This window comes from Microtus pennsylvanicus, chromosome 5 (genome assembly GCF_037038515.1).
Source record: "Microtus pennsylvanicus isolate mMicPen1 chromosome 5, mMicPen1.hap1, whole genome shotgun sequence".
Taxonomy (NCBI): domain Eukaryota; kingdom Metazoa; phylum Chordata; class Mammalia; order Rodentia; family Cricetidae; genus Microtus; species Microtus pennsylvanicus.
The window spans coordinates 15,295,501-15,320,583 of NC_134583.1; the positions used below are offsets into that span (position 1 = coordinate 15,295,501).

Consider the following 25,083-nt stretch of genomic DNA (forward strand, 5'->3'; position numbering starts at 1 on the left):
AGACATTCTAGTATCTTTATATTTTAAGCAGGTTAGTTTTTCTTTTATTTATTTATTTTATGAAAAGAAAACAAAGTATCTTTTTTCATTATACATACTAATCCAAGGTCCCACTCCCTCCCCTCCTCCCATTCCCTCCCTATACACCCCATCCACTCCTAAGAAAGTGGGTAAGGCACATTGCTTTGGGGAAAGTCAGTGTTCCTCACTACTATATCTAGGCTGAGCAAGGTAGCCATCCAAAGAGAATAGTGCAATCAGTAAGGATAAGTCCTGGTGCCACTGCCAGTGTCCCCTCACTCTCTCCCAGCCATACAACTTCCAACCACATTCAGAGGGACTAGTTTGGTTCTATGCTTGTTCCTTCCCTGTCCGGCTGGTATTGGTGAGCTCCCATTAGCTCAGATAGACTGTCTCTGTTTGATGTCCCAGTCCCACTGCTAGGAACATTGCCAGGTTGTAAAAATGGGCATTGTGTGCTCCATAGTCTCCATTACTAGGAAACTGCAATGAGGTCACTCTAATAAATTCTGTGGAGGAGGTTTCACTGCGCTTTATTTCAACAGTGCCACCCAGTTGTCCCCCAGTTCCAGTCATCTTTCCCACTACTTGCTCCCTCTGTCCATCTCATCCACTACCTGGTCCATCCTGTACCAATCCCCACCTGCCCCAGTCCACTCACTAAATCTGAGCTGTTCCCCCTTCCCAAGGAGTTCCGTCCTTCCTCCCTTAATCCCTCCTTGTTACTTCACCTCTCTGGGTCTGTGCATTGTACCAGATTATCTTTTATTTCACAATTAATATCCACTTATGCCATGTTTTATTTCCAGGTCTAGGTTACTTCACTCATGATGAAATTCTCTATTTTTATTCAATTGCTAGAAAATTTCATGATTTCATTTTTCAAATCATTGAATCACACTCCAGGGTGTAAATGCATCACATTTTCATTATCCATTCTTTGGTTGAGAGTCATCTAGGTTCTTTCCAGTTTCTGGCTACTATGAATTAATCTGCAATTAAGGTAGCTGAGCAAGTGTCCTTGTGGGATAGAGGTTCTTTTGGGTGTATGCCCAGGAGTGGGATAGTTGGGACTTGAGATGGATCTCTTTCCAGGTTTCTGAACAACCACCATATTGATTTCCACAGTGGTAATACAAGTTTGTACTTCCACCAGGAATGAAGGAATGTTTCCTGTGTTCCATATCTTTACCAGAATGAACTGCCATTTGTGGTTTTGATCTTAGCCATTCTGACAGTTATAAGATGGAATCTGAAAGTAGTTCTGATTTGCATTTCCTGATTGCTAAGAATAATAAGCATTTCTTCAAGTATTTTTTAGCCATTTGAGATTCTCCGGTTGAGAATTCTGATTTGGATTATTTGGTTTGTTGATGTCTAATTTTTTGAGGTATTTGTATATTTTAGGTATTAGCCCTCTGTCCAATTATGGAGTTGTTGGAAACCTTTTCCCATTCTATAGATTGCTGTTTTGTCCCATTAACAGTGTCTTTTGCCTTAAAGAAGCTTCTCAGTTTCTTGAGGACCTGTTTATTGATTGTTATTCTTAGTGTCTGTTTATTTGACCTTGATTTAACTTTTGTAAATGATATCTACCAAGAAAATTATCCAAATCTTTTAGATTTTCCAATTTTGTGGAGTATAGGTTTTTAAAGTTATAATCTAGTGATTCTCTGGATTTTTCTGGTGTCTGTTGCCATGTCCCCTTTTCATTTCTGATTTTGGTAATTTGGAAATTTTCTTCCTTCCTCTAAGTTAGTTTAGATAAGGGTTTGTATATCTTCTTGAATTCCCCCCAAAACAACTTTTTGTGCCATCAATTCATTGTATTATTCTCTTTATTTTTATTTTATTGATTTCAGTTCTCAGTTTGATTTTTTTCCTGCCTTCAACTTCTCTTGGGCTGGTTTCATTCTTTTGTTCTAGAATTTTAAAGTGTACTGTTGAGTTGTTAGTGTAAGATCTCTCGAATTTCTTTATGTAGTCACACAGTACTGTGAACATTCCTCTTAGTATTGTTTTCATTATATCCCCTTGGTATGGATATGTTGTGCGCTTATTTCCATTTAATTCTAGGATGTCTTCAATTTTTCTTTTTATTTCTTACTTGACCCAGAAGTCATTCAGAAGAAAGTTGTTTAGTTTCCGTGAGTTTACAGGCTGCCTGTAGCTTCTGTGGTTAAAATCCAGTTTAAATTTTTTTGATAAATTGCAGGGCATTGTTTTAATTTTTATGGCTCTATTGAGCCTTGCATCGTGACAGAGTATGTGGTCAGTTTTGGAGAATGTTCCATGAGGTGCTGAGAAGAAGGTGTATATTTTATTGTTTGTGTGAAAATTTCTGTAGCTATATGTAAGCTCCCTTTGGTTCATAACATCTATCAGCTCCAGGATTTCTCTGTTTGTTTGGATTACCTGTTCTTTGGTGATAGTGGAATATTAAAGTCACCCACTGTGATGTGTGATGGCCTTTGTATGACTTAAGCTTAGGGAGAGTTTCCTTTTGAAACATGAGTTCCCTTACATTTGCGGCATAGATGGTAAGAATGGAGATATCATCTCGGTGGATCTTTTCTTTGATGAGTATGAAGTGTTCTTATTCATCTCTTTTGGTTAATTTGGGGTAATTTTAATTTGAAGTCTATTTGGTCGATATTAGAATGGCTACACTAACAGCTGCTTGGTACTATTTGCTTGAAAATCTTTTCCAACTCTTTTCTCTGGCATAATATCTATCTTTGATGTTGAGAAGTGTTTTTTTATGATTTTATTGTGCTATACATTTTTCTCTGCTCCCCTGCCCTTCTTTCCCCTCCCCTCCAACCCTCTCCCATGGTCTCCATGCTCCATATTTACTCAGGAGATCTTATCGTTTTCTACTTCCCATGTAGATTAGATCCATGTAGGTCTCTATTAGTATCCTCATTGTTGTCTAGGTTCTTTGGGACTGTGAATTTTAGGCTGTTTTTCTTTGCTTTATGTTTAAAAAACACTTATGAGTGAGTACATATGAAAATTGTCTTTCTGGGTCTGGGTTACCTCACTCAAAAATGATGTTTTCTACCTCCATCCATTTGCCTTCAAATTTCAAGATGTCATTATTTTTTTCTGCTGTGTACTTCATTGTATATTGTGCCACATTTTCCTTATCCATTGTTTGGTTGAGAGGTATTTAGGTTGTTTTCAGCTTCTGGCTATGACAAAAAAAATGCTGCTGTGAACATAGTTGAGCACATGTCTTTGTGGTACAATTAAGCATTCTTTGGATTTATATTCAATAGTGGTATTGCTGGGTTTTCACAAAGGTTGTTTCCTAATTTTCTAAGAAGTTGCCATACTGATATCCAAAGGGGCTGTACTAGCTTACACTCCCACTAATAATGCTGGAGTGTTCCCTTCACTCCACAACCTCTCCAGCATAAGTTGTCACTATTGTTTTTGATCTTGGCCATTCTTCCAGTTGTAAGGTGTTATCTCGAATTTGTTTTGATTTGCATTTCTCTAATAACTAAGGTTGTTGAGCATTTCCTTAAATGTCTTTCGCCCATTTTAGATTCCTCTGTTGAAAATTCTCTGTTTAGGTCTGTATTTTTCATTGGATTATTTGTTCTTTTGCTGTCTAATTTTTTGAATTCTTTGTATATTTTGGAGGTCATCCCTCTGTATGATATGGGGTTGGTGAAGATCTTTTCCAATTCTGTAGGCTTCCATTTTGTCTTGTTGGCCGTGTCCTTTGCTTTACAGAAGCTTTTCAGTTTGAGATGTGTTTCTTAAATGCAATTGGAGAATAGATATTGTTTAGAATTTCTTCTTTTAGTCTGTGTCTTCTTTGGGGGGAATTGAGTCTATTGATATTAACAGATATCAATGATGATGATCTTGTAGCTTTATTATTATTGGTAGTGGTGGTAGTGTTTTTGTGTGTGTTTGTCTTTTTTAAGATTTGCTTGTGTGAGATTTTTTTGCTTTCTGTGTTTTCATAGGTATAGTTAATCTTTTTGAGTACAAGTTATTCTTGTATGTTCTATTATGTTGAATTTTTGGATAGACATCATTTAAGTTTGAATTTGTCTTTCAATAGCTTGTTTTCTCCATCTACAGTACTTGGAAGTTTTGGGGTATATAGTAGTCTAGGTTGATATCTGTGGTCTCTTAGAGTCTGCAGGATAGCTGTAAGCCCTTCTGGTTTTATTGATTAAATAAGTTCAAATATGTGTGCCTTTATATATTACTTGTCCTTTTTGTTCCCTAGTAGCTTTTAATATTTTTCTTTGTTCTTTATGTAGTGCTTTGACTACTGTGTTCTAGGAGGACTTTCTTTTCTGATCCAATCTATTTGGTGTTCTTTTAGCATCTTGTACCTTCATAGACATGACCTTCATTATTTGGGGAGCAATTTCTTCTTATGATTTGTTTTAAAGAATTTCCTGTTCCTTTGAGGTGCAATTCTCCCTCTTCTATTCCAAATCTTAGTTTGGCTTTTTTTTTTTTCTCATTGTATCCCAAATTTCCTATTTGTTTTTTGTAGGGATTTTTAAAATTTAATAATTTCTTTGACTAATGAATCAATTTCTTCCATATCTTTTTTGCCTGAGATTTGTTTTCTTTCATCTCTTGTATTCTGTTGATGTTGCTTGCATCTATAGTTCCCATTTGATTAATTGAATTTTTCATCTCCAGGATTCCTCCAGTTTGTGTGTGTATTATTTTAATGTTTCTAGTTTTTTTTTTGTGGGCCTTGAACAGTTTTATTCATTTTCTTCACGTGTCCTCTTCTTGTATGTTGTTTTTCTTTCTTTAAGGGATTTAATCTTTTCCTCAATTTTTTTTTGTTTATAGTTTCCTTGATTTCTTTAAAACTTTATTCATTTACTCTTTCAGAACCTCTGTTGTCTTCATTGCTGTTAAGGTCATTTTCTTGTGGCTCATTTGCATTGCAATATTCAGGGCTGGAATATCTTGATGGGGTGGGTGTTGGGGAAGCCTAGGTGTGCTTTGAGAGACTATCAGTGGTCCTTACTTTGTGAAGAAGGCACATATGGATCAACTAAATCAACTAGACAATGGGGAAGTTAAAAGGAAATCCCACTTTTGAGAGATTCCTTTTCTAAATAATGAAAATTACTTTAGAAACTATCAGAATTTAGATTCCCCTCCCATAGCCATCCTTTTTGTAACTTGTCATCAATATATGGACCACCTGAGATGACCTTTAGTATATGCAGTTCAAAATATAGTTCAAAGTAGAATGCTGAAGAAACATTTAGTGATTTCCGCCCACTCCTGTCCTTTTCACCTGGTTTTGTGAAAGTTGGATCAGGATTCTTAGTCACGTATTTGCTTAACAGAAAAGGAAGATCAACATTTCTTGATTGTAAGCAAGTTTTGTTTGTTCCTTTTTTCTGTGTTCATTATACAGAAGAAGCCCTTTAGGACACTGGTTCTCAACTTTCCTATAACTATAAACTTTTAATACAATTCCTCATGTTGTGTGACCCATAGAACCATAAAAATATTTTTTGTTGGTGCTTCATAACTGAAATTTTGCTACTGCTATGTTTTGTAATGGCAATATTTGTGTCTGCTGATGGTCATAGGCGACTCCCCTGAAAGGGTCATTTGACCCCAAAGGGCTCACAACCCACAGGTTGAGAACCACTGCTTTAGGGCCTCACACATTGATCATGAATCAGACCTGCAGGTGAAGAGCAAGTATCTGGAATAAACTTTCTGGATTAGAGTGTAACTATATTGTTTATTTTGGTGAACTTTGTGTGGTTATTTGAATAAGAATGGCTGCTATAGAGTTATACTGGAATGCTTAGGGAGTGTCATTACGAGGTGTGGCTATTTTGGAACAAGTCTGCCACTGGAGTGGGCTTTAGAGCTTCAGATACCTAAGCCAAACCCAATGTCTTCCTCTCTTCCTTCTGTCTGACAATCTGATGTAAAACTCTTGGATCCTTGACTAGCACCATGTCTGCCTGCAGACCACCAGGGTTCCTGCCATGACAATAATGGGCTTATCCTCTAAACCTCTAAGCCCGGCCCCAATAAAATGTTTTCATTTATAAGAGTTGCTGTGGTTATGGTGTTTCCTTACAGCAAAAGAAATACTAAGACACTGTCTCAGCTACTTAGTTTCTGAACATGTAATGCTCTTCATACAGGAATAACAGTGATGTACACAGCTATTTACGGGACTGAGTGAGGATATAGACCATAGACTCTGTTTATCCACTCTTACACAAACCCACACACACATTAAAACAGCCTATATATTATAGATAAAGTTTAATTACTTGCTGAAATTAGTGATGATAGGTTCAAACTCTTCAGTAGCTAGACCCTTGTTCATCTTCCCTGCCTTCTTGTGTTCTGTTGCACTTCCTGTGTGTCCTCTGTTGCACTTTCTATGTCTCTGATCCACTGAAGTCAGATGATGTTTTACTCCCATACTCTATTATCCTTCCTTCCTGACTACAAGCATGCTGCACTGTGGGTACAATTCAGCGTTAACCAGCCACAGTGTATTTTCTACTTAATTTCTGCCAGGGAAAACGGAGCACTGCTACATTTGTGTCCCCAGACAAACATTTCATAGAAAGTTCTTCATTAGTCTGCCTCTCCTTCTTCCCCTAGATATAACCCTTTCAAGGGCAAGGAGAATGTGTTAGAAACCCTGATATTCATAGCACTTAGCTGCTCTTGGTTACACAGAAGGCATTTAGAAGAATGTATGTTGAATTAATGTGGTCGTGAAGACCCAGTTGAGTAATTGTGAAGCCATAAAATTCGATCTGAAGTACAGCCACAGGAATTGACTTTGTAACCTCTTCTGGAAGCAAATCTCATTTATTACTATAAATGGCATAAAGTAATTGTCATTATTTGTTCAAAAGTCATTGGCCTTTAATCACTTCTAGAGATCTGAATCAAGAAGCATGATTGTATGATCAGAATGAAGTTTTGAATATACACCTAAGATCATATCAGAAACATCATTTAATTTCCTCTAAAATTTTTCCTTTCAAAGTAATGTTTCCTTTCCTATTTCTCTATTCTTTGGATTTATTACACAATGCAGTGGTATGATTAATGATTTATAGTCTCTTTGATCAAGTAAATAAACATTAATTGAAAAAATATATAAAATTAGTAGGTATTTGTTTTACTCAGATGTTCTTCAGTGTCCTGTGTAAATATTCATTTTTTATTACTCAAATAAACACCTCTATAGAGAAAAGAAGTAAAATACCTTAATTTACCAATGTTTTGACCTATGAGGTGTCATGGAGGGTAAAAGTACTTTGCCATGATCGCAATATCCTGACTTTGAGCCACAGAAACCACATAATGAAAGCAAAGCAAGTCAAATGGATTGTTCTCAGACCTCCACACACAAGCTGAGGAACAAGCACACTCACATCTGCATACACCCACACATGCACGCACATACACACACATACACACGCACATACACACATATACATTTATACACAATAAATAAATCTAAAAAAATTTACAATGAGGAAATAATAAAATTGATTATGGACAGATGACTCAGTGTTTAAGAGCACTGGCTGGTCTTCCAATAACTCAGGCTCAATTCCCAGATTCCACGTGGCTGCTCAGAAACCCCTGTATCTCCAGTTCCAGGATATCTGAGCATTCTTGACCCCAATAGGCAACAGGCACACAAATAGTGACAAGATGTACTTGCAGGCAAAATACCTATATACACAAAATAAAAAGTTAAAGATTAAATGAAACGATAAAATTAATCAAATTTAAAATATTTAACAAATCCAAACACCTTCTCTCTGAAAACAATGTCAACAATTTAACCGTCTCCATGCAATTATTACAATGGTCTTTTGGATGGCCGTGGTTTCTGATTTTAATCAGATCATGTTCATCCCATAGTCCAACCCTGTCTATCCCATAGTTCTTTGAGAAAAATCTGAACTTCTTAGAATGAACTTCAAGCCTTCATGGTATGATGCAGTCTACCCAACTAACCCCACTTTCCATCACCTCACAAGATACAGGTACAGTGACTTTTTTTTTGTCTTTGAGTATGTATTATTTGTTTCTGACCTGTGGATTTTGGTAGTGTGTACTTTTCAACATAGAAATTCTAAAATGTAGGGTCAGGTCCTTTAAATTCAAACAGAACTTGCTCCATGAGACTAGCGTTCCCAAACTGAACCCTCCTCTTTCTTAATATCTGTTATGTCAAGAATTACAACTAACACATTGCATGCATTATTGAAATAAAATGCTGTTTTGTGGTTTACCATTTCAGCAGCCCTAAATATGAGGCAATACAATTCTACAGAAGAAATTCTACCAACTACAGCACTTTCACTATTCTTTTAACGATGCTGAAAAGATTAACAATATTAATGCTGAAAGACTAACAATATTGAAAATAGATACCTAAGCCGAATAATCTTAATATGATTCTCAGGAATCCATGTTCAATTAAAGTCTACAACTAACAAATAAGGCTTTGTGATGTCAGGGCTACAGTTGTCCATGAGTCTTGGTACTTCTCAATTCTTAGTACACATGAAAGATTTGAATTATCATAACTTTGAGGAAAACCAAACTTCCCTAGGACTGCAGCTTAGCGTGTGGCCCCCACAATATCGCGAATAAATGTTGCCAATGAGATGTGTCATGAGGCGGCACATCTCCATGTTGTGATACATTTGGAGAAAAGAAAAAAAAATCTAGGTGAGATTTCATTTGTATAATCCGCAGAACATTTCCTCATATTTGTATTTTTTTTTATTTTTCCTCACTTAACTGGGGACATATTTGTATTTTCTTAAAATGTGTTTGAACCAATGTTAAATGACATACCTTGGGAGAGGGAGCACTAAATTTGACAGAAATTTAAATTATCTTCATCTCTACTATGCATAACTGAAGACATTGTATGCCTCCTCATTAAGATCAGGAGATGTTTTTCCTTTAAATACACTAATTTCAGGGGTACAAAGTTTAATGTTTTGTGAACTACGGCATTGGAACAAGAGATTCCCTATGTGTGTACATAAAATGTGTGCACATCTATATATGTATGTATGTGTGTAATGTGTGCATGTATGTAATCTATGAATTTATGTGCATGTGTAAGTGTACAAGGTATCTAACCATTAGCTTCAGTCGCCTCTAAGGATAAGCAAATTGTTGATTTTATAACAAAACTTATTTTACATATTATACAAATCTGTCCAGCCCAATTTAAGAAGGTATTATCTTCAGGTGAAATCTGACTCTTTACCTGACTTAATTTTTTTGGTAAGATAAAGATGTTTGCTCTCTGTGGCAATAGGTGACAAACACCAGTAATACCAGAGCTGCAGAAAGAGAGGGATGTTGAAGTAGAATTATATTTGAAGCTGTTCATAGTTACACTGACAGATGACTCTACATTCTAAAATGATATTTGTTGCTGTCTAGTGTGGTTGAATTCAATGGAGTCAACTTCCCATCTTTTAATTAATTTTAATCTTATTCATAATAATATGAAGTTATTCAAGAATGCGTGAAAGCAGTTCCCTTTACCTATACAAACTGTGTAGGTTGTCTTACAAATATTTCCTTGAAAATGAAAGATGCTTATGTAAATCATCTAGAAATTTGATTTTTATTTTATTGTCCATCTATACAATGAAAACATTAATTAATTTAGTAACTTTCTTTAATTTTGTACTTTCCTGTGGATGCAATTTATACTACTAATAATGGACATTATAAAAGCATATTGTATGAAATGTATGTATTTGGTTATTAAGATTTACTCACTCCCTTAAAGTTTTACAGAATTTGTTACTTTAAAATTTTATAAATACCAGGCACTGCTGATATTTTATACACTTTGATAAAATTTGCCTAAGAACTAAAAGGAAAACCACGCCGGGCAGTGGTGGCGCATGCCTTTAATCCCAGCATTCGGGAGGCAGAGGCAGGCGGATCTCTGGGAGTTCGAGGCCAGCCTGGTCTACAAGAGCTAGTTCCGGGACAGGCTCCAAAGCTACAGAGAAACCCTGTCTCGAAAAACAAAATAAATAAATAAAATAAAATAAAAGGAAAGGAAAACCACGAGTGAGAGAGAGAGTAATGCTGTTTGAAAAGTTATGTGTTCATAAGGTGCACATTCAGCACATTTAACTAATCTCTCTTATTATTTACATTTCAACAGGTTTAGAATGTGACAATTCAAGTATCTGGTAACTCAGTGGAGTAGCTCAACACCTGTCTCTGCTTCCCATGCTCTTCTCTACAGTGTGAGTATATGTTCACGTTTTCTAATCTGCTTGGTGGTGTGGAAAATGTATTTGGTTTGAAAATAGAGATATTGCATATTTTTTTTGGAAAATTATAAGCTAAAGTTAAAGTTCATTCTAAATACAATAAATTCAGATGATCTGATCTCAGGAGATGTTTTGCAAATTTAAACTTAATACTATTTGAAAGTTATAGCATGAAATAATAGTTATGGTAAAATAATACACTGGCATTCAATTATATGGAATATCTTTACATTTTTAAACTCGGTATCTTTGCATTCTTAGAAAGAAAGTCATAAATAATTTTAGAAAATGTTCTTGATATACCTTTGATAGATATAATTTGAAATGGAATTTTAAGGTCAAGTCAGTTTCTTATTTTATATTTTGTTCTCTACTAGGTATTTGTTGTAAATGTGTTTAATAATATTGACTAAATGATAGCTACATCACACAGTTATTTATAGAACATATATGCTTTTGTAAGTTCAATTAAAAGAAAAGGAAAAGTGATCAATACAGGGATAAGTTGTTTTTATTGTACATTTTACAGGTCTGAAAAACAAGTTAAGTCTGGATTATGGTGCTGTTTTTGTTTAAAGAAGTATTAAGCTTATGTGAAAATTTTTATATTTTAATTTTAATATTTAAAGAAAACCTAAAAGATAGGATTTTGAATGCTTATTCATAATAAGGTGATAACTGTTTCAGGAAAAACATGTGCATAACCTGCTTTGAACACAACAAAAGTTATACTAGTATGAAAATCAAATAATATCAATCAAATGTATTTCATTGTATGTGTTTATTAGAAATAAAACATTTTAAAAGTGAAGAAAACAAAAGCAAAAGAGGTTTAAGAAGACGGTAAGCTTATTCAAAGGAATAGGAAGAAGTAGGCATCACATTCCTTTCTCCCAGAAAAATGTGAGCCTGCGACAGCAGCACTTCCATTATTCTAATCCAAACTTGCATCATCCTCAAGGTACCAGGAAATGCTACCTCTACATATCAAATTCCACTAAGCCTGGACCCACATTCTGAGCCTTGCTTTTGTTCCCCCAGCCTTTTTCTGGGCGGCTCCTGTGTGAGGTTAGTAGATCTGCGCACTCAGAGTGAAAGATCCTGACATTTGTTCCTTCTGTACAGAAGCAGGACTGGATAGGTGATTAGATTTTGAGAGTTGAAGAAGGTTATAATGTTTGAATTTTTCTTATGACTACATTGACATTATAAAATGAGGTAGGTGAACTGCATTTCATTCATCTGTTTTATTTTCTCCTCTTATAATCAAAATACAGTTTTTGGAACAGTAGCACTAAGTGCATGCTAAAGACTCATTATTATGGAAATTCAAAATGGAACAATTACTGTAGAAAAGGGTATATCCTTTACTTATATAGGAGAGTGCAGATACTGCATCTATAGTGACAGTTCAGCGAACACAAAATCAGAGAACAGAACAGCCCATCACTATGGGGTGTCATAACCTCTACACCACCTGGTTCTCAATTCTAATGCTGCGACCCTTTAATACAGTTCCTCATGTTTTGGTGACCTCCAACCACAAAGTTATTTTTGTTGGGACTTTAAAACTGTAATTTTGCTACTGTTATGAATCTTAATGTGAATATCTATGATTTTCATTGGTCTAAGATGACCCTTGTAGAAGGGTCTACTGACGTCTCCAAAGGGTCATGGCAAGCAGATTGAGAACTACTGCTGTGCAGTAAAACGTCAAAATTTGGAATATAGATTCTACCATTTGAATACTGCCACGCACCGCAGCCCCGGCCTGTGCTCTATGCGCTAGGCCTCAGTTCATGAGCTTCAGGCAAGAGGTTGGAGATTGAGAACACAGATGCAGAGACAGAGTAACACACAGACCTTCAATCACTTGTACCAAAAGCCCCTTTTTATTATCACCATGTAGGCTTAAATACACTGCAGTCAATGGTCAACAGATGAAAATCCCATCCTCTGATCCTCTAAGCTAGGCACAGCTTCTAGTAACTTTAATTAGAAGGTTCTAGGAGGGAAGAGCAGCTGAAGGCCAGGACTCATTAGTCCCAACAGAATACCATTTTCAAATGGCTGTAAACTTTCTAAGATCACAAGTGGAACCACCATAAATCAGATACCCTTTGTATAAACATATTACATGACCCAATGATTCCATTTCTATGTATCTACCCAAGAGAAGAGAATACTCATTTTTTACATTAAAAGCATGTAAATATTAATAGCAAATTAATACTTATTCATAAAAATTTATCAATAATCAAAATGACATTGGGTGCAGTAACACATGCCTATAAGTCTTGCACTCAAAAGACTGGGGTAAGAGAAAATGTCTTAGGGCAGTGTGGAAAGTTCAAAGCCAGCGTGACCCATATATTGCCACTCTGTCTGAAATAAACAAACAAGTGCTGTATTTAACTGCTAAATTGAAGAACAAACTGGAGTATCAATAGGATATACTATTCAAGCATAGAAAAGAGCTATTGATTTCACGACTCTCACATAAGTTTCTATTTTCTTTTCAATGCTGAGAAATGAATCCAAGGCCTTTCTTGTGTCCGCTAGGCAAGTGCTTTGCCACTGATCTGTATACATAGGCCCCAATGTCTAAATCCCAAATCCATTTCTTCAAGTAAAACAAGAAAGCCCCAAATGTCTAATAAATACTGTGTGATAGCAAGTATCTGAATTCAGAAAAGAAGCAAAACTGAGACAGAAAGAAGCAGATCCATGGTTACCTGGCTTAGATGCTTAACTGGCTATAAGTAATTTTCTGATTGCATGGGGAAATGTGGGACAACATATTATTCTGTATAGTCTTCAACTGTTGGACAAATTATACAAAAGGCACAAAACTCCTAAATACATTGTTAAGGTATACAGAATACAAATAAAATTGAACACAATGTGTCTCCAAGACAGAGGGGAAACTGACTTTTGTAATGAATTAGGAATGATATCTTAGTTAAATTTATTTTGGGAAACAGATTTGGGCAACACAAAATCAGAAAAGAATAAGGTTGGATTAACTACATAAAGAGGAGTAGATGTGTTCCTTCCTATTAAATGTTTGTTTTCCCTGTACAGAATATAGTTAAGAAATTCTGAAACTATTTTTATGTATTAAATAAAATACATGAATAAATAAAATTTTTGTAGAATTTGCAAGGTTGCTCATGAAAGAAGACAATTTTACAAATACAGAAAATATAATGGCTGCATTGTCACTATGCATGAAATAACAATTAATGAAATAAGAGTATTGATTTTGAAAAGGGCAAGGAGAATTTTACAAAAGAGTTTGGGGATATGAAACAAAGGTGAAATGATATAATGTGTTGTAATTGTAATAATAAAACAAAAACATTAATTGCCACTGTGAGTTCACTTTTATTTCTATACACAGATACAGAAACAATGCCATGTGTACATATGAATAAAGTTGCATAACATTAGCTAGATCTGTGAAAAGCTTTTAGGAGCAATGACACTGCATGACAATATATACCCTGCATATCCCGTTTTCCACTTATAAATAATACTTGCCTCTAAAGTCCCACAAGACCATAAGAAAGCTATAGACAACTCTTCTCTAGGACAAGGAAAATGGGAGACAATTCTGAAACATTGCAGTGCTAAAAAAACAAACAAAAAAAAGAAAGAAAGAAAGAAAGAAAGAAAGAAAGAAAGAAAGAAAGAAAGAAAAGAGGAGAGAAAAAAGAGAGAAGAGAACTTTCTGGGACATACCAGAAACAAAATTCAATCTGTATGTGTGAGTTTGTAGTGAGTTTTTAGTAATTAATGCTTTAGGCTGCTGCAAACAACAGACAGACAGACAAATAAATGGAGATGCAGTTCAGCTGAGAAAACACAGCCCCTGAATTCACCCTCATATAAGTAAGTGTACTAATAAGTAAGATTCAAAATAAATATTCATTCCACAAAAGTTGCACTTATTACATGCAAATACTTCATTCACTTTCCACAAAAGAAAGCTTAAGTCTACTCCTGGGTGTAGCCCAACTTGACACCTCTTTCACAGAGAACAGAATATAGAAGGAATTGGTGGAAGGTCTAGCTGGCACCATCCTTAAGACTATGATGTTATTAACATTAACATCTCTAGTGACAAACCCTGACGACACATTCCAACCTGGTGTGATGAGGTAAGTACATCACACTTCTGTGATATCCCCTCTCATGGCCTACAGCTTGAATCTTCTCAGACAACAGCAAAAAACATTAAACACAATTAAATAAAAAGAGTTAACTATAAAGTAAGTCACACATCCTCACCTGAATTTTCAAGAGTAATGACAGGAAGAACTGAATATTACAGCTGAAGGCCACAAATAAATTGTATGACTTATTCAGCTGTCATATTCTGGATTTGATTCTGAAGGAAGAAGAGAGATACAGCTGGCAAAATCTGAAGAAAGCGTATAGCTTGCTTAATGTTATTGTGTTAATTGACTTTTTACAAATGGTCCATGGCCTGTTAACAATTGGAGAAGCTAGAAAGGGGGACAGAAATGGTCTATATATCTTGTCTTAGAGTTTCTATTGATGTGATAAAATGCCATGACCAAAAGCAACTCAAGGGAGTAAAGGGTTTATTCTATCTTACAGTTTTACATCAAGGGCTATCACTGAAGGAAGTCAGTAAAGGAACTCAAACAGGGAAGGAAGCTGGAGGCAGGACCTGATGCATAGAAGTCCATAGAAGGGTGCTGCTTGCTGTCTTGTTTCTCATGGCTTGCTCAGTACTCTTTGTTATAGAACCCAGGAATACAAGCCCAGTGGTGATAACAACTACAGTAGGCTGAGCTCTCACACATCAGCCACTAAATAAGAAAATGCAAGAAGGACTTGCCAGTATGGTGAGGGGATTTTCTTAATTTAAGTTTCTGCTTCTAAAATGACTTAGCCATGATTAATATTCAGGTATAAAGTTCTTAAAACTTGAAAACAAAAGATAGACTTGAAAAACACGCAAAGGGATATGAGTACACATGATGCAAAATCAACCAAGTATGTGTATGTAGCTGTGTTAAGTTGGAGTTGTCCTATGACCATTTATTTGATACACTTTGACCAGTTGTGGATTTCTGTAATGGTCTCTCTCTGCTGCAGGAAGAAGATTCTTCCATGAGGGGTGAGAGGCACATTTAGGCATGGATATAAGAATAAGGTTTTTAGGATGGAAATTAGGATATATACATACATATATACATATAACCTCATATACATATACGTATGATGCAGCTATACACCTTCTTTGTATATGGCCAAAAGATACAACATCCTAATCCACGGGTACTTGTCCATCCATGTCCATTGCCTCTATAGTAGAATAACTACTTAGAATAGGAAATAGAAACACCCACAGTGTTCTTCAGTGGATTGTAGTTAATGAAAATGTGGTACTACCCAGAATGTTTTTTACTTTACTCATCTGTAAAGAAAAATGAAATCCTGGAACTGGCAGATAAATAGATGGCAGGAACTAGAAAAAAGTATACTAAGTGTGAATCCACAACTACAACCCCAACTATTGGTGAGTCCAAAATACGAAGATATCCTGTGCTCAGGAGCTGGGGAAGAGCCTGGTTTAGCACAAAAATTTCAAAAGATCAAATGAACATGAAAGTAGATCATAACAAGGAATGAGTTTTATTTACATTGAGGAAAGCATTGTGATTGACCTTCTCCATAGTTAATAAAAGTTCCTGTCCACATTAACTTTGTCCTCAATATCTTAAAGAATAAACTTTCATTTAGTCTATGCTGAGTCATCCATGAATATAGGTTTTACATTTGCTTTTTAAAACCCTTATATAAAGGTAAATTAAAATGTAAACGAAACTGTAAAAACTAGAGCACTATATATTAAGTGAATTAAAAGAGAATAAGGCACAAACCACATGATCTCTCTTATACATGTTTTTTTCAAAAGTGGATCTGCATGTGAAATAGTGATCACTGCAGTTAGAACAGGTAAGGAGGGACATTGGAGGGAAGCTGGGTAATGGGAATGAATAGAGGCGGTTTTTAGCAGAAAGGCCAAGTCTAGTGTCTACAGCATGGTATAGTGATTAGAATTCATTGTACCCTGTCAATATATTCTCCAAATACAAAGTCATCATAAGAAAAGACAAATTGATTATGCTGATTTGATAATAATATTATATGTTTACACTGAGAAATCACACTGGGTTGGATCAATATGTATGCTCGAGATGGAAATGTTAGTGACCCTAATTTGATCATTATTCACTAGATACACATATGAAAACATGACACTAATACCAATAATTTTGCTTAATTAAATTAAAAATGAATGACAATGCTATGACTAGGAAGCTCATTTTATGTGAAATATAAAATTTGCTACACTTGGTTAGAAATATTTTAACAGTTTTCTCTGTTTACTGTGGTTTCTTTACACTTCTTTTTTAAATCTACTGTGTAGGTCTTTCCTTGTGGCTTTAAATGTAATAATTATTAAAGTTATTCTCTAATGTTTATATTTTTAAAACATACTACCTAAGTTGTTGAAAATTTCAGTCTCCATCCCCCTGTAGTTCACTTGGCTTTTATTCTTTGACAATATTGCCCTGCTAGTCAACTAGACACAACATGGAAATAATCATTTACCATTCAGTACAACGTAAGTGATCCAGAAGAGGATGCGTCCTTTGAAATCTCTGATCTATAGCTTGAAACGCTAGCAGGTAAAAGGAGACAAATAAAAATTCTACTGGGTCAAACTAGATTCAAATTTTACTATATATCTGCCAAATGCAGAGGATGCAGTCCTCAAATGAACCTCCCAATGTATTTGAATGGTTAGAGCTATCAGTGCCTTTGGTTTTATTTATACAAACCCCTGTTTCCATAATAATACTGATCTCATTTAAATTCATGGCTTTGTTTTGATTTCATTAACATGTTATTCAAAGTTTTTTTTGTGCTCCACTTCCTACTCTGCTGTCTGGTTCATAATATGCACTTAAAGTATTTCTGTGGAATTTCTAAGTACAGTCCCATGGGGTACACTTTGTTTGCTGTTATAAAATCCTGGCTTACTTAAGAAGATACCAATTTCAGGAGTAACTGGAAACCTGGGAAGGACTGAGAATATGGAAGGGCATTGTTGTCACATGACTGATACTGAAAGTCCTTTGTATATCAGGACATAATTCCCGTTGTAAAAGTAGGTGGAGATACAGACAGATCCATAGGGCATAACGAGGAGGGAACAGGATGGCTAACATAAAACAAGTTCTTCCATTACACCATGCTTATCACAAACAAGTCATATCTGAACTCGGAAAGTAAATTTAAAGGAGCCAAGCTACAAAGCTCAAATAGAGAGAACCATGGAATCTAGAATATTTAGCAGACAACTAAGGTTATATTTATGTTTTGTCCTGAAGAAATTACTGGCTTATTTAATTTATGGAAAAAAGTATAGAGTAAAAGTCAGTGTGTGAAGGACTGCCTATTATACTACCTTATTTTGTTTGCTTATTATGCATTCTAATGGTATTTTATTATTTTAATAGGCAGCTATAAGTACCTCAGCGTCTATGCTTTATAGTAAATGTTAAGGGAAAGAAAGGCCTAGTCAACAAAATAGTCAAAAAATATACTTCATTACTCTCAAATCGGCCTTAAAATTTTACAGGAGCTTATGACTTCCCTGTAGCCACACTGTAAAGAGACAAAAACACACTTCACAGTCATCAAAACCTCCTGTGGAAAGCAATGCCAATGAATATTTATATTGGCAGTATTTCTAATGAGTAGAAACAGGTAAAAATGCTCTCTACTTTTCCCTAAAATTATATTTACTTAAAACCATATATTTCTCATGTGGATTTTCTAGCTATTTGTGAAATAAATTATCCTTCTGGGATTTCAGTTTCTTTCAAACATGTTCTGTCATTATTTTGTTTTCCTTTATTATTTAAATTTATTAGTTCTTTGAGAGTTTCGTACATGGGTTTTGCTTGGAGTCACATTCCTCCCCCACCCTTCCAATTACAACCCCCATCTGTACCCACTGAGCTTTAAGTCCTTTTTAAAAACCCATCACGATCTATTTGTGCTGTCCAGGTTTTATTGGATGTGTGGTCTTCCACTGGAGCATGGTGGTTGGCATAACCAGGAACTGTACTCTTAGAGAAAACAGTCTCCCCTTCTCCTACAGCCCTTGTGTCCAGGTATGGGAGTGTTTGTCACTTACCTCTCCATGCTGGGATTTGGTCTTGTTTAGTTTTCTTGTTTGTTTGTTTTTTGTAAGCTACCACAATAACTGTGAGTTCATATGAGCATATATGAAGGTACTGCCTCCTTGTAAATATCTATCATCTCTGTGTCTTACATTCTTTCCTCCCCATTTTTCATGATACCTGAGTCTTGAAAAGGCAATGTAATATACACAGATTCCATTTAGTGCTGAGCATTCTGAGGTCTCTTACTCTCTTCACCGTTCAACTTGTGAATCTCTGTGTCAATAACCATCCATTTGCAAATAGAAACTTTTCAAATGGTAATTCAGAATTGTATTTGTCTATGACTTTTATAACTAAAAGTCATTGTGAGTCAGTTTAATACTATGTCCATTTATTGGAATGATAGAAATAAGTTCTCTTCTAGCTCCTATGACATTGAAGTCATAGCTTTTTGGGCTTTTTGGTATGGGTTTAATCTTGTGGAGCATGGATCAAATCTAATTGGAAAATAATTGATTACTTCCTTGATGTTCATGCCACTATTTACCCCTGAGCATCTCTTGCTATGTTAGTCATTATTGTATCTCAAAGGGTTCATGGCTGGGTACCACTGATGATTACTTTTATCCTCTGGTAGCATGTATAGTACTTTCTAGAACTATAAAACTACCCAGTGGGGATGAAGTTTTCAGGTCCATACCAGCTTAATTTAGTCATGTTCTATGATTCAAATGTCTTCAGCAATAGAGTCTTACTGTCAAGTTCTGTAGCAAACCAAATAGTAACAGCAATATCCTTGAATGTTTGGAGATCTATGGGACATTGCTAAGCAATGACTCAAAAAGAAATCACCCATTCCTGACACCTGGCCTCATTTGTTAGTCTCTGACATCTAGTAGGGCATCTTTGCCTCGTTAAAGGGATACATGGGGGGGATAGCAACAATTAAAAAGGAGTCAGTGAATTTGAAATTGTGTTCGCAATGGGGTGAATGGGAGGAGTAAAGGGATTAAAAGGAAGGGGGATATGACACTTTGTTATTATATTACAATTTCAAAATAATAAACTGTTTATATGTATACACATTATATATTATGTGTACATACACACATATATATGAAGAATTTACATATTTGCATGTATTTTAGGAATATACTGAAGTAGTAGTTTTTCATACATCTTTTTCAAAAGTGCTTTAGTTACCCAAGTCAGACTTCCTAGGGAAAACAAAACAAAACAAAAATGATAAGTGCTGGGCTGGAGAGATGGCTCAGCGGTTAAAAGCACTGACTGCTCTTCCAGAGGTCCTGAGTTCAATTCCCAGCAACCACATGGTGGCTCACAACCACCTATAACGAGATCTGGTGCCCTCTTCTGGCCTACAGGCAGGATACTTGACTGACTGACTGAATGAATGAATACATAAATAATAAATAAATCTTTAAAAAAAAGATAAGTGCTATATTGACTTTGGGATAGAAAATCATTATGTACTGGGGGGTGATAATGGCAATTGATGATGTTACTACAAAAATCAGTGCTGATGACCCTCCATAAAGCTAAAAACAGATCTATCATATGATCCAGCAATATCGACCCACAAAAGACAACATATCCTCCTCTCCTCTTCTAGAGATACCTACTTGTTGCTATTCTTTGCTGGTATTCTCACAACAGCCAGGAAATGGTAATATCCTCGATGTCTATCAATTAATGAATAAACATTGAAAGTATAATATATTTATATACTTGAATATTATTCAGCTACTATAAAAATGAAATTATGAAAGTTGTAGGTAAGTTGGTAGAGGTAGAAATAATCATTGAGTAAAATGATTCTGACCCCCAAAATGCAAACATCATATGGTTTCCCTCATCTGTAGATGTTAACATTGAATCTTCAGAAATGTATGTTTCATTTAGAATACACTTACATGTCATAAAATTGCCAAGGAGCCATGACGAAAGGATTTCCAGTAGGGGAGACAGAACACACTGTTGTAAAAGTTAAAGGCAATGATGGAACAATAAGGTATAAATTGAGGTTGGTGCACAGAGTGTAGTGTAGAGGAGAGAGTAGAAGAGATAAATTACAGTTGTGTTAGTTTTCCTTTAACTGTTTTAAAAAATAATCTTCAGTTTTACTATTTTTTATATGATGACTTTTTAAATTCACTTTGTTTTCATCTGTCAAAGATAACAGGATGTCAATGGAAATTTTATAACTTCAAGTTAATGTCATTAACCCACTACCCTCTTAAAAACTTGACATAGTGTTTTTTATATGTATGGTTTTGGAATGCTGCTTTCAAAGTTGTCCAAAATGTTGCTTTAGGGTGATGTAACACCATGCCAAGCTGTACGTACTCTCAGAGCCTACATTAAATACAGAGCGATCTTAGGCAATAAAGTGAGAACACGTGGCTGTTTCCAGAAGGAAATGAGAAGTGCTGGTGAGGGAAGTGAGTTTTGGGAACATGATGGTCTGTGTTCCATAGTAGCTTTCCTGCTGTGATGTGAGATCTCTTGCTCTAAAACTTTAGGACCATCCGCTAACCTTGCTTGTGTCTTAAGTGAATGTTCATGTTAAAATGAAGAGAAAGATGAAAAGATAATTTCCAGGTCAGGGCTAAGTCACCAGAGGGAAAGCATTATTTATGTTGAATAAGGCTGGCTTGAAATTTGGAGATAAATTTTCAGGGAGCCAGAGTCAAGAATTCTAAATAATAAGGAATCATAACATCCCTAGAATTCTCGACTAGGACATTATAATTTTTATAGAATTTGGTATGGTTGCTTAGAATTCTCTAATGCAGAAATCACAATTTTTACTCAAGTTTCTCTTATTATATCAAAAAGGATTATAGAGTTATTAAAAACCCAATCCAAATATATTTCATTCAGAATCCTGCTATGCCAGAATTTACAGTTATTTGGCTTTGTTTTTCTTGCTTTTATTCCATGATTACCCATAATTATTAACCACGGAATTCTTAGTTGCCAAAGGAATAAAACCCAACCATCAATTTTAAGCAAAAGCATGAAGCTGAAACTTTTGCTTAACTAGGAATGGGGAGAATACACCAATCATGCAGATTATCAGCGGAAATAGGGCTGGTGAAATTATCCACGCTCTTGGGGAAAAGCAGCAAGCAGTGATTGTCAGGCTTTGGGAGTATTAATTCTATGAACTTCTCTTGTAAACACATGGTCCCTGAGATGAGCATGCCTTTGATTGATGATCTCTCAGAAGAGTGCTCTTTGGATCAACTGACTTTTTGAAGTGTGTGTTGTTCCTGTCTAGTTGACTTGCAAATGTGTGTTCACTGACGTGTACCGCCATCCATCCTACATACGCATGAGAAATCCATTCTGACGGCGTACAGAACTGACATTGATTAAGTACATTTTTTAAAAACCTCGCAGGTGACTATTTGCTATCACAGCTATGAAAAAAAAATTGATTATCTCCTAGGAACAGGAGATCATTCTGTTCTCAGTCTATTTCAAACAAGAGTCTTAGAAAAAAAAAACTTGGGACAATGATGAAAAGTACTGAAGAGCAGTTTGCACTAGGAAAAGTAGGAAGTTCTAGAGGCAGGCTTTCCTTAAGTCATCTGACGAGATGTACTATGACAGGTATGAAACTGTAAAGTGAATGCAGAAAGTTACTACCCCAAAACACTAAAAATAAGATGGAAATGTAAAATATCTCACAGAAATTAATAACGTTATACAAGAAAACATATTTTCTACTTTAGTATAAAAATTTGTAACATTTTGTATGTTTATAAAGTCACATAATTTAAGATAAGGTTTCACTAGATAGCCCAGAGTCACCTTGATTTCAAGGTCGTCCATTCTCAGCCTCCAAAGAAGCAGGGGTTATCACCGTACCCATTGCTGTAATCATAGATGTCAATCATTATTTCATCTTAGGCTAAGACTGCTTTTCTCTAATGAATTTACTCGGTTGGAGTATTTGATTATCTTTGTTTCATGTTGATTTTTTTTTATTTTTCTACCATCTCTTTTTCTATTACTGATTTTACTCTTTATCTGTTCTAGAGTGATCTAAAATCCTTTCATGGTTTTCTTCCTCCTCTGTTTTCTTGTCCATTGTAGTTTTAATTTCAACCATCTCTTACTTTTTTTAAAAAAAAATAGAATTTTCTTATTTTAAATGCTGGCTTTTCTTTCTCTACTTCCAATGTTCTATTATTCCATAATGAAAACAATAACTGTATTCTTCTCTTGTCACTGCAGTTTTCCAAAAGGGCTCTTCCTTTTCTTCTAGAGAAATATGGCAGTGAAATGGGCCCTGATTATATCTTATAATTCTATGTACACTGTTCTGTCACTCTTGGAGAACTAATTGCTTCACTATCAATAGATGACTCACTACAAGGTCACCCTTGAGAGAAAGCTTGAATTTCAAGATTAGATAATTTTAAAATAGTAAATTATTCCCATCGTTTCCATTTACTGGCTGATTTGACATTTCCTGCCTAATTCATACTTCATAAGAGCCCTGTTTTAGAAGATAGCTATGTCACAGTGAAGTTATACACAGAAAAATATATAGCATACCCTTCACATACAGGACAAGCTACAAAAAAGATGAATATTGTTTGTTTTACTTCCTATTTTCTGATACAACTTTCATCACTAGAGAAATTATGAGACTCAGTATCAAACACTCACTGCTGCTTCCTGGCTTTTTATTGTTAATAATAATTAATCTTTATCATTTCAGAATAGCAATAATCCAAACAGAAAGACAACAGTGGTAAAACAATGGATAATCATTAAACCAACAAACACTGTCAACGTGTATGCTAGACCAGAGCTGGAAGTTAGTAACTGGGTTCTGCGTTAAAAAATACATAACTTAAAACTAATATGTGAACCAATAATATGCAGCTTGGAAAGAAAAGATCTTAATTGAAGTCCGTTAATCTACCACCTCCATTTACAGAACCCTGAGAAGGACTAGTAATCACAGTTTTGTTCATTTTCTCTTTATTATAAATAGTGTTTGGCAGCTACTGGGAAAGGGTTCTCTCAATAATAAGTTCTTTTTAAGAAACTTCTATTAAACCTACTCAGTGTTGTGGACTTACATCCTTCTTGCACTCACTTGAGTTTACAGTAGCTACTTCCCTATATAAATTAATTATACTTTCATGGTTTTATTGCCCACGTCCATATTAACAACACAGGCTGCAGAGATGGCTTAGTGATTAAGAATCTTTGCTACTCTTGCAAAGGACCTTGGTTCCACATCCACAATGCAGCTCTCATCATAAGAAGAAAAACAATTTATTACTCTAAAAGTTTCTAACTCCTCAGCTTCTAAATTCAAAGACAATGAAGCAGGAAAAATGCTTTTTCAGCATCTAATGAGATGATCATATGGTATTTATTTTTCAGTTTGTTTATATGGTGGATTACATTGACAGATTTTCGTATGTTGAACCAGCCCTGCATCCATGGTGGATGATTTTTCTGATGTATTCTTGGATTCAATTTGTCAGTGTTTTATTGAGTATATTTTGCATCAATGTTCATGAGTGAGATTGGTCTGTAATTCTCTCTCTTAGTCATGTCTTTATGTGGTTTGGGTATCAGAGTAAATGTAGCCTCATAAAAAAAGTTTAGCAATATTCCTTCTGTTTCTATTGTGTGGGACAATTTGAGGAGCATTGGTATTAGTTCTTTTTTTTGAAAAGTCTTTGAAAAAATACAACATCCCTTCATGATAAAGGTCTTGGAGAGAGCAGGGATACAATGATACAATGAACACAAATATATCACCATGCACAAAACTCAAGTCCAAATGGATTGAAGACCTCAACATAATGCCAACCACACTGAACCATTCTGCTCTTGCCCCTTGCTAGTAGTAGGTCCTGCTACTTTGTTGATGATACTGATTTTGCCATCCTTTACTGACATTATAATCCAGCTTCTTTTTTCTTCTACAGTATCTAATAGGCAGTCCTCCATGTCATTAGCACAAATTAAATGTGCTGAGAGATTCAGTCTTGCCATTGAGATGCTACTAGGTTTTCATTCTTTGCAGTGTGCAGTGACTGTTGAAATACCCAACAATATGTGCCATATAAGGCTATTAAAGCCCTTCTGTAATATGTATTTTTTCTATCAATTCTGTTCCTCTAGAGCAGTAATTTTTAATCTGTGGATCATGACCCTTTGGGGGGGTCACATATCCAACATGCTATATATAATATATTTGGGGGCTGTAGAGATGGCTCAGAGGTTAAGAGCATTGCCTGCTCTTCCAAAGGTCCTGAGTTCAATTCCCAGCAACCACATGGTGGCTCACAACCATCTGTAATGTTGTCTGGTACCCTCTTCTGGCCTGCAGGCATACACACAGACAGAATATTGTATATATAATAAATAAATATTAAAAAACAAAACAAAAAATTAATATATTTGCATTACAATTCGTAATAGTAGCAAAATTATGG

The 25,083-nt window shown here is 35.3% G+C and overlaps 1 protein-coding gene across 2 annotated transcripts in view; it reads left to right on the top strand.

Annotated features, from left to right (window-relative positions):
• Positions 1-25,083, top strand: part of Fut9 (fucosyltransferase 9) — a 175,035-nt gene that overhangs the window by 61,884 nt on the left and 88,068 nt on the right. For both annotated transcript variants that reach the window (XM_075971294.1, XM_075971293.1), the window contains exon 3: positions 10,238-10,322. The gene's annotated coding sequence lies outside the window, so the exon portion shown is untranslated. The remainder of the gene's footprint in view (positions 1-10,237; positions 10,323-25,083) is intronic.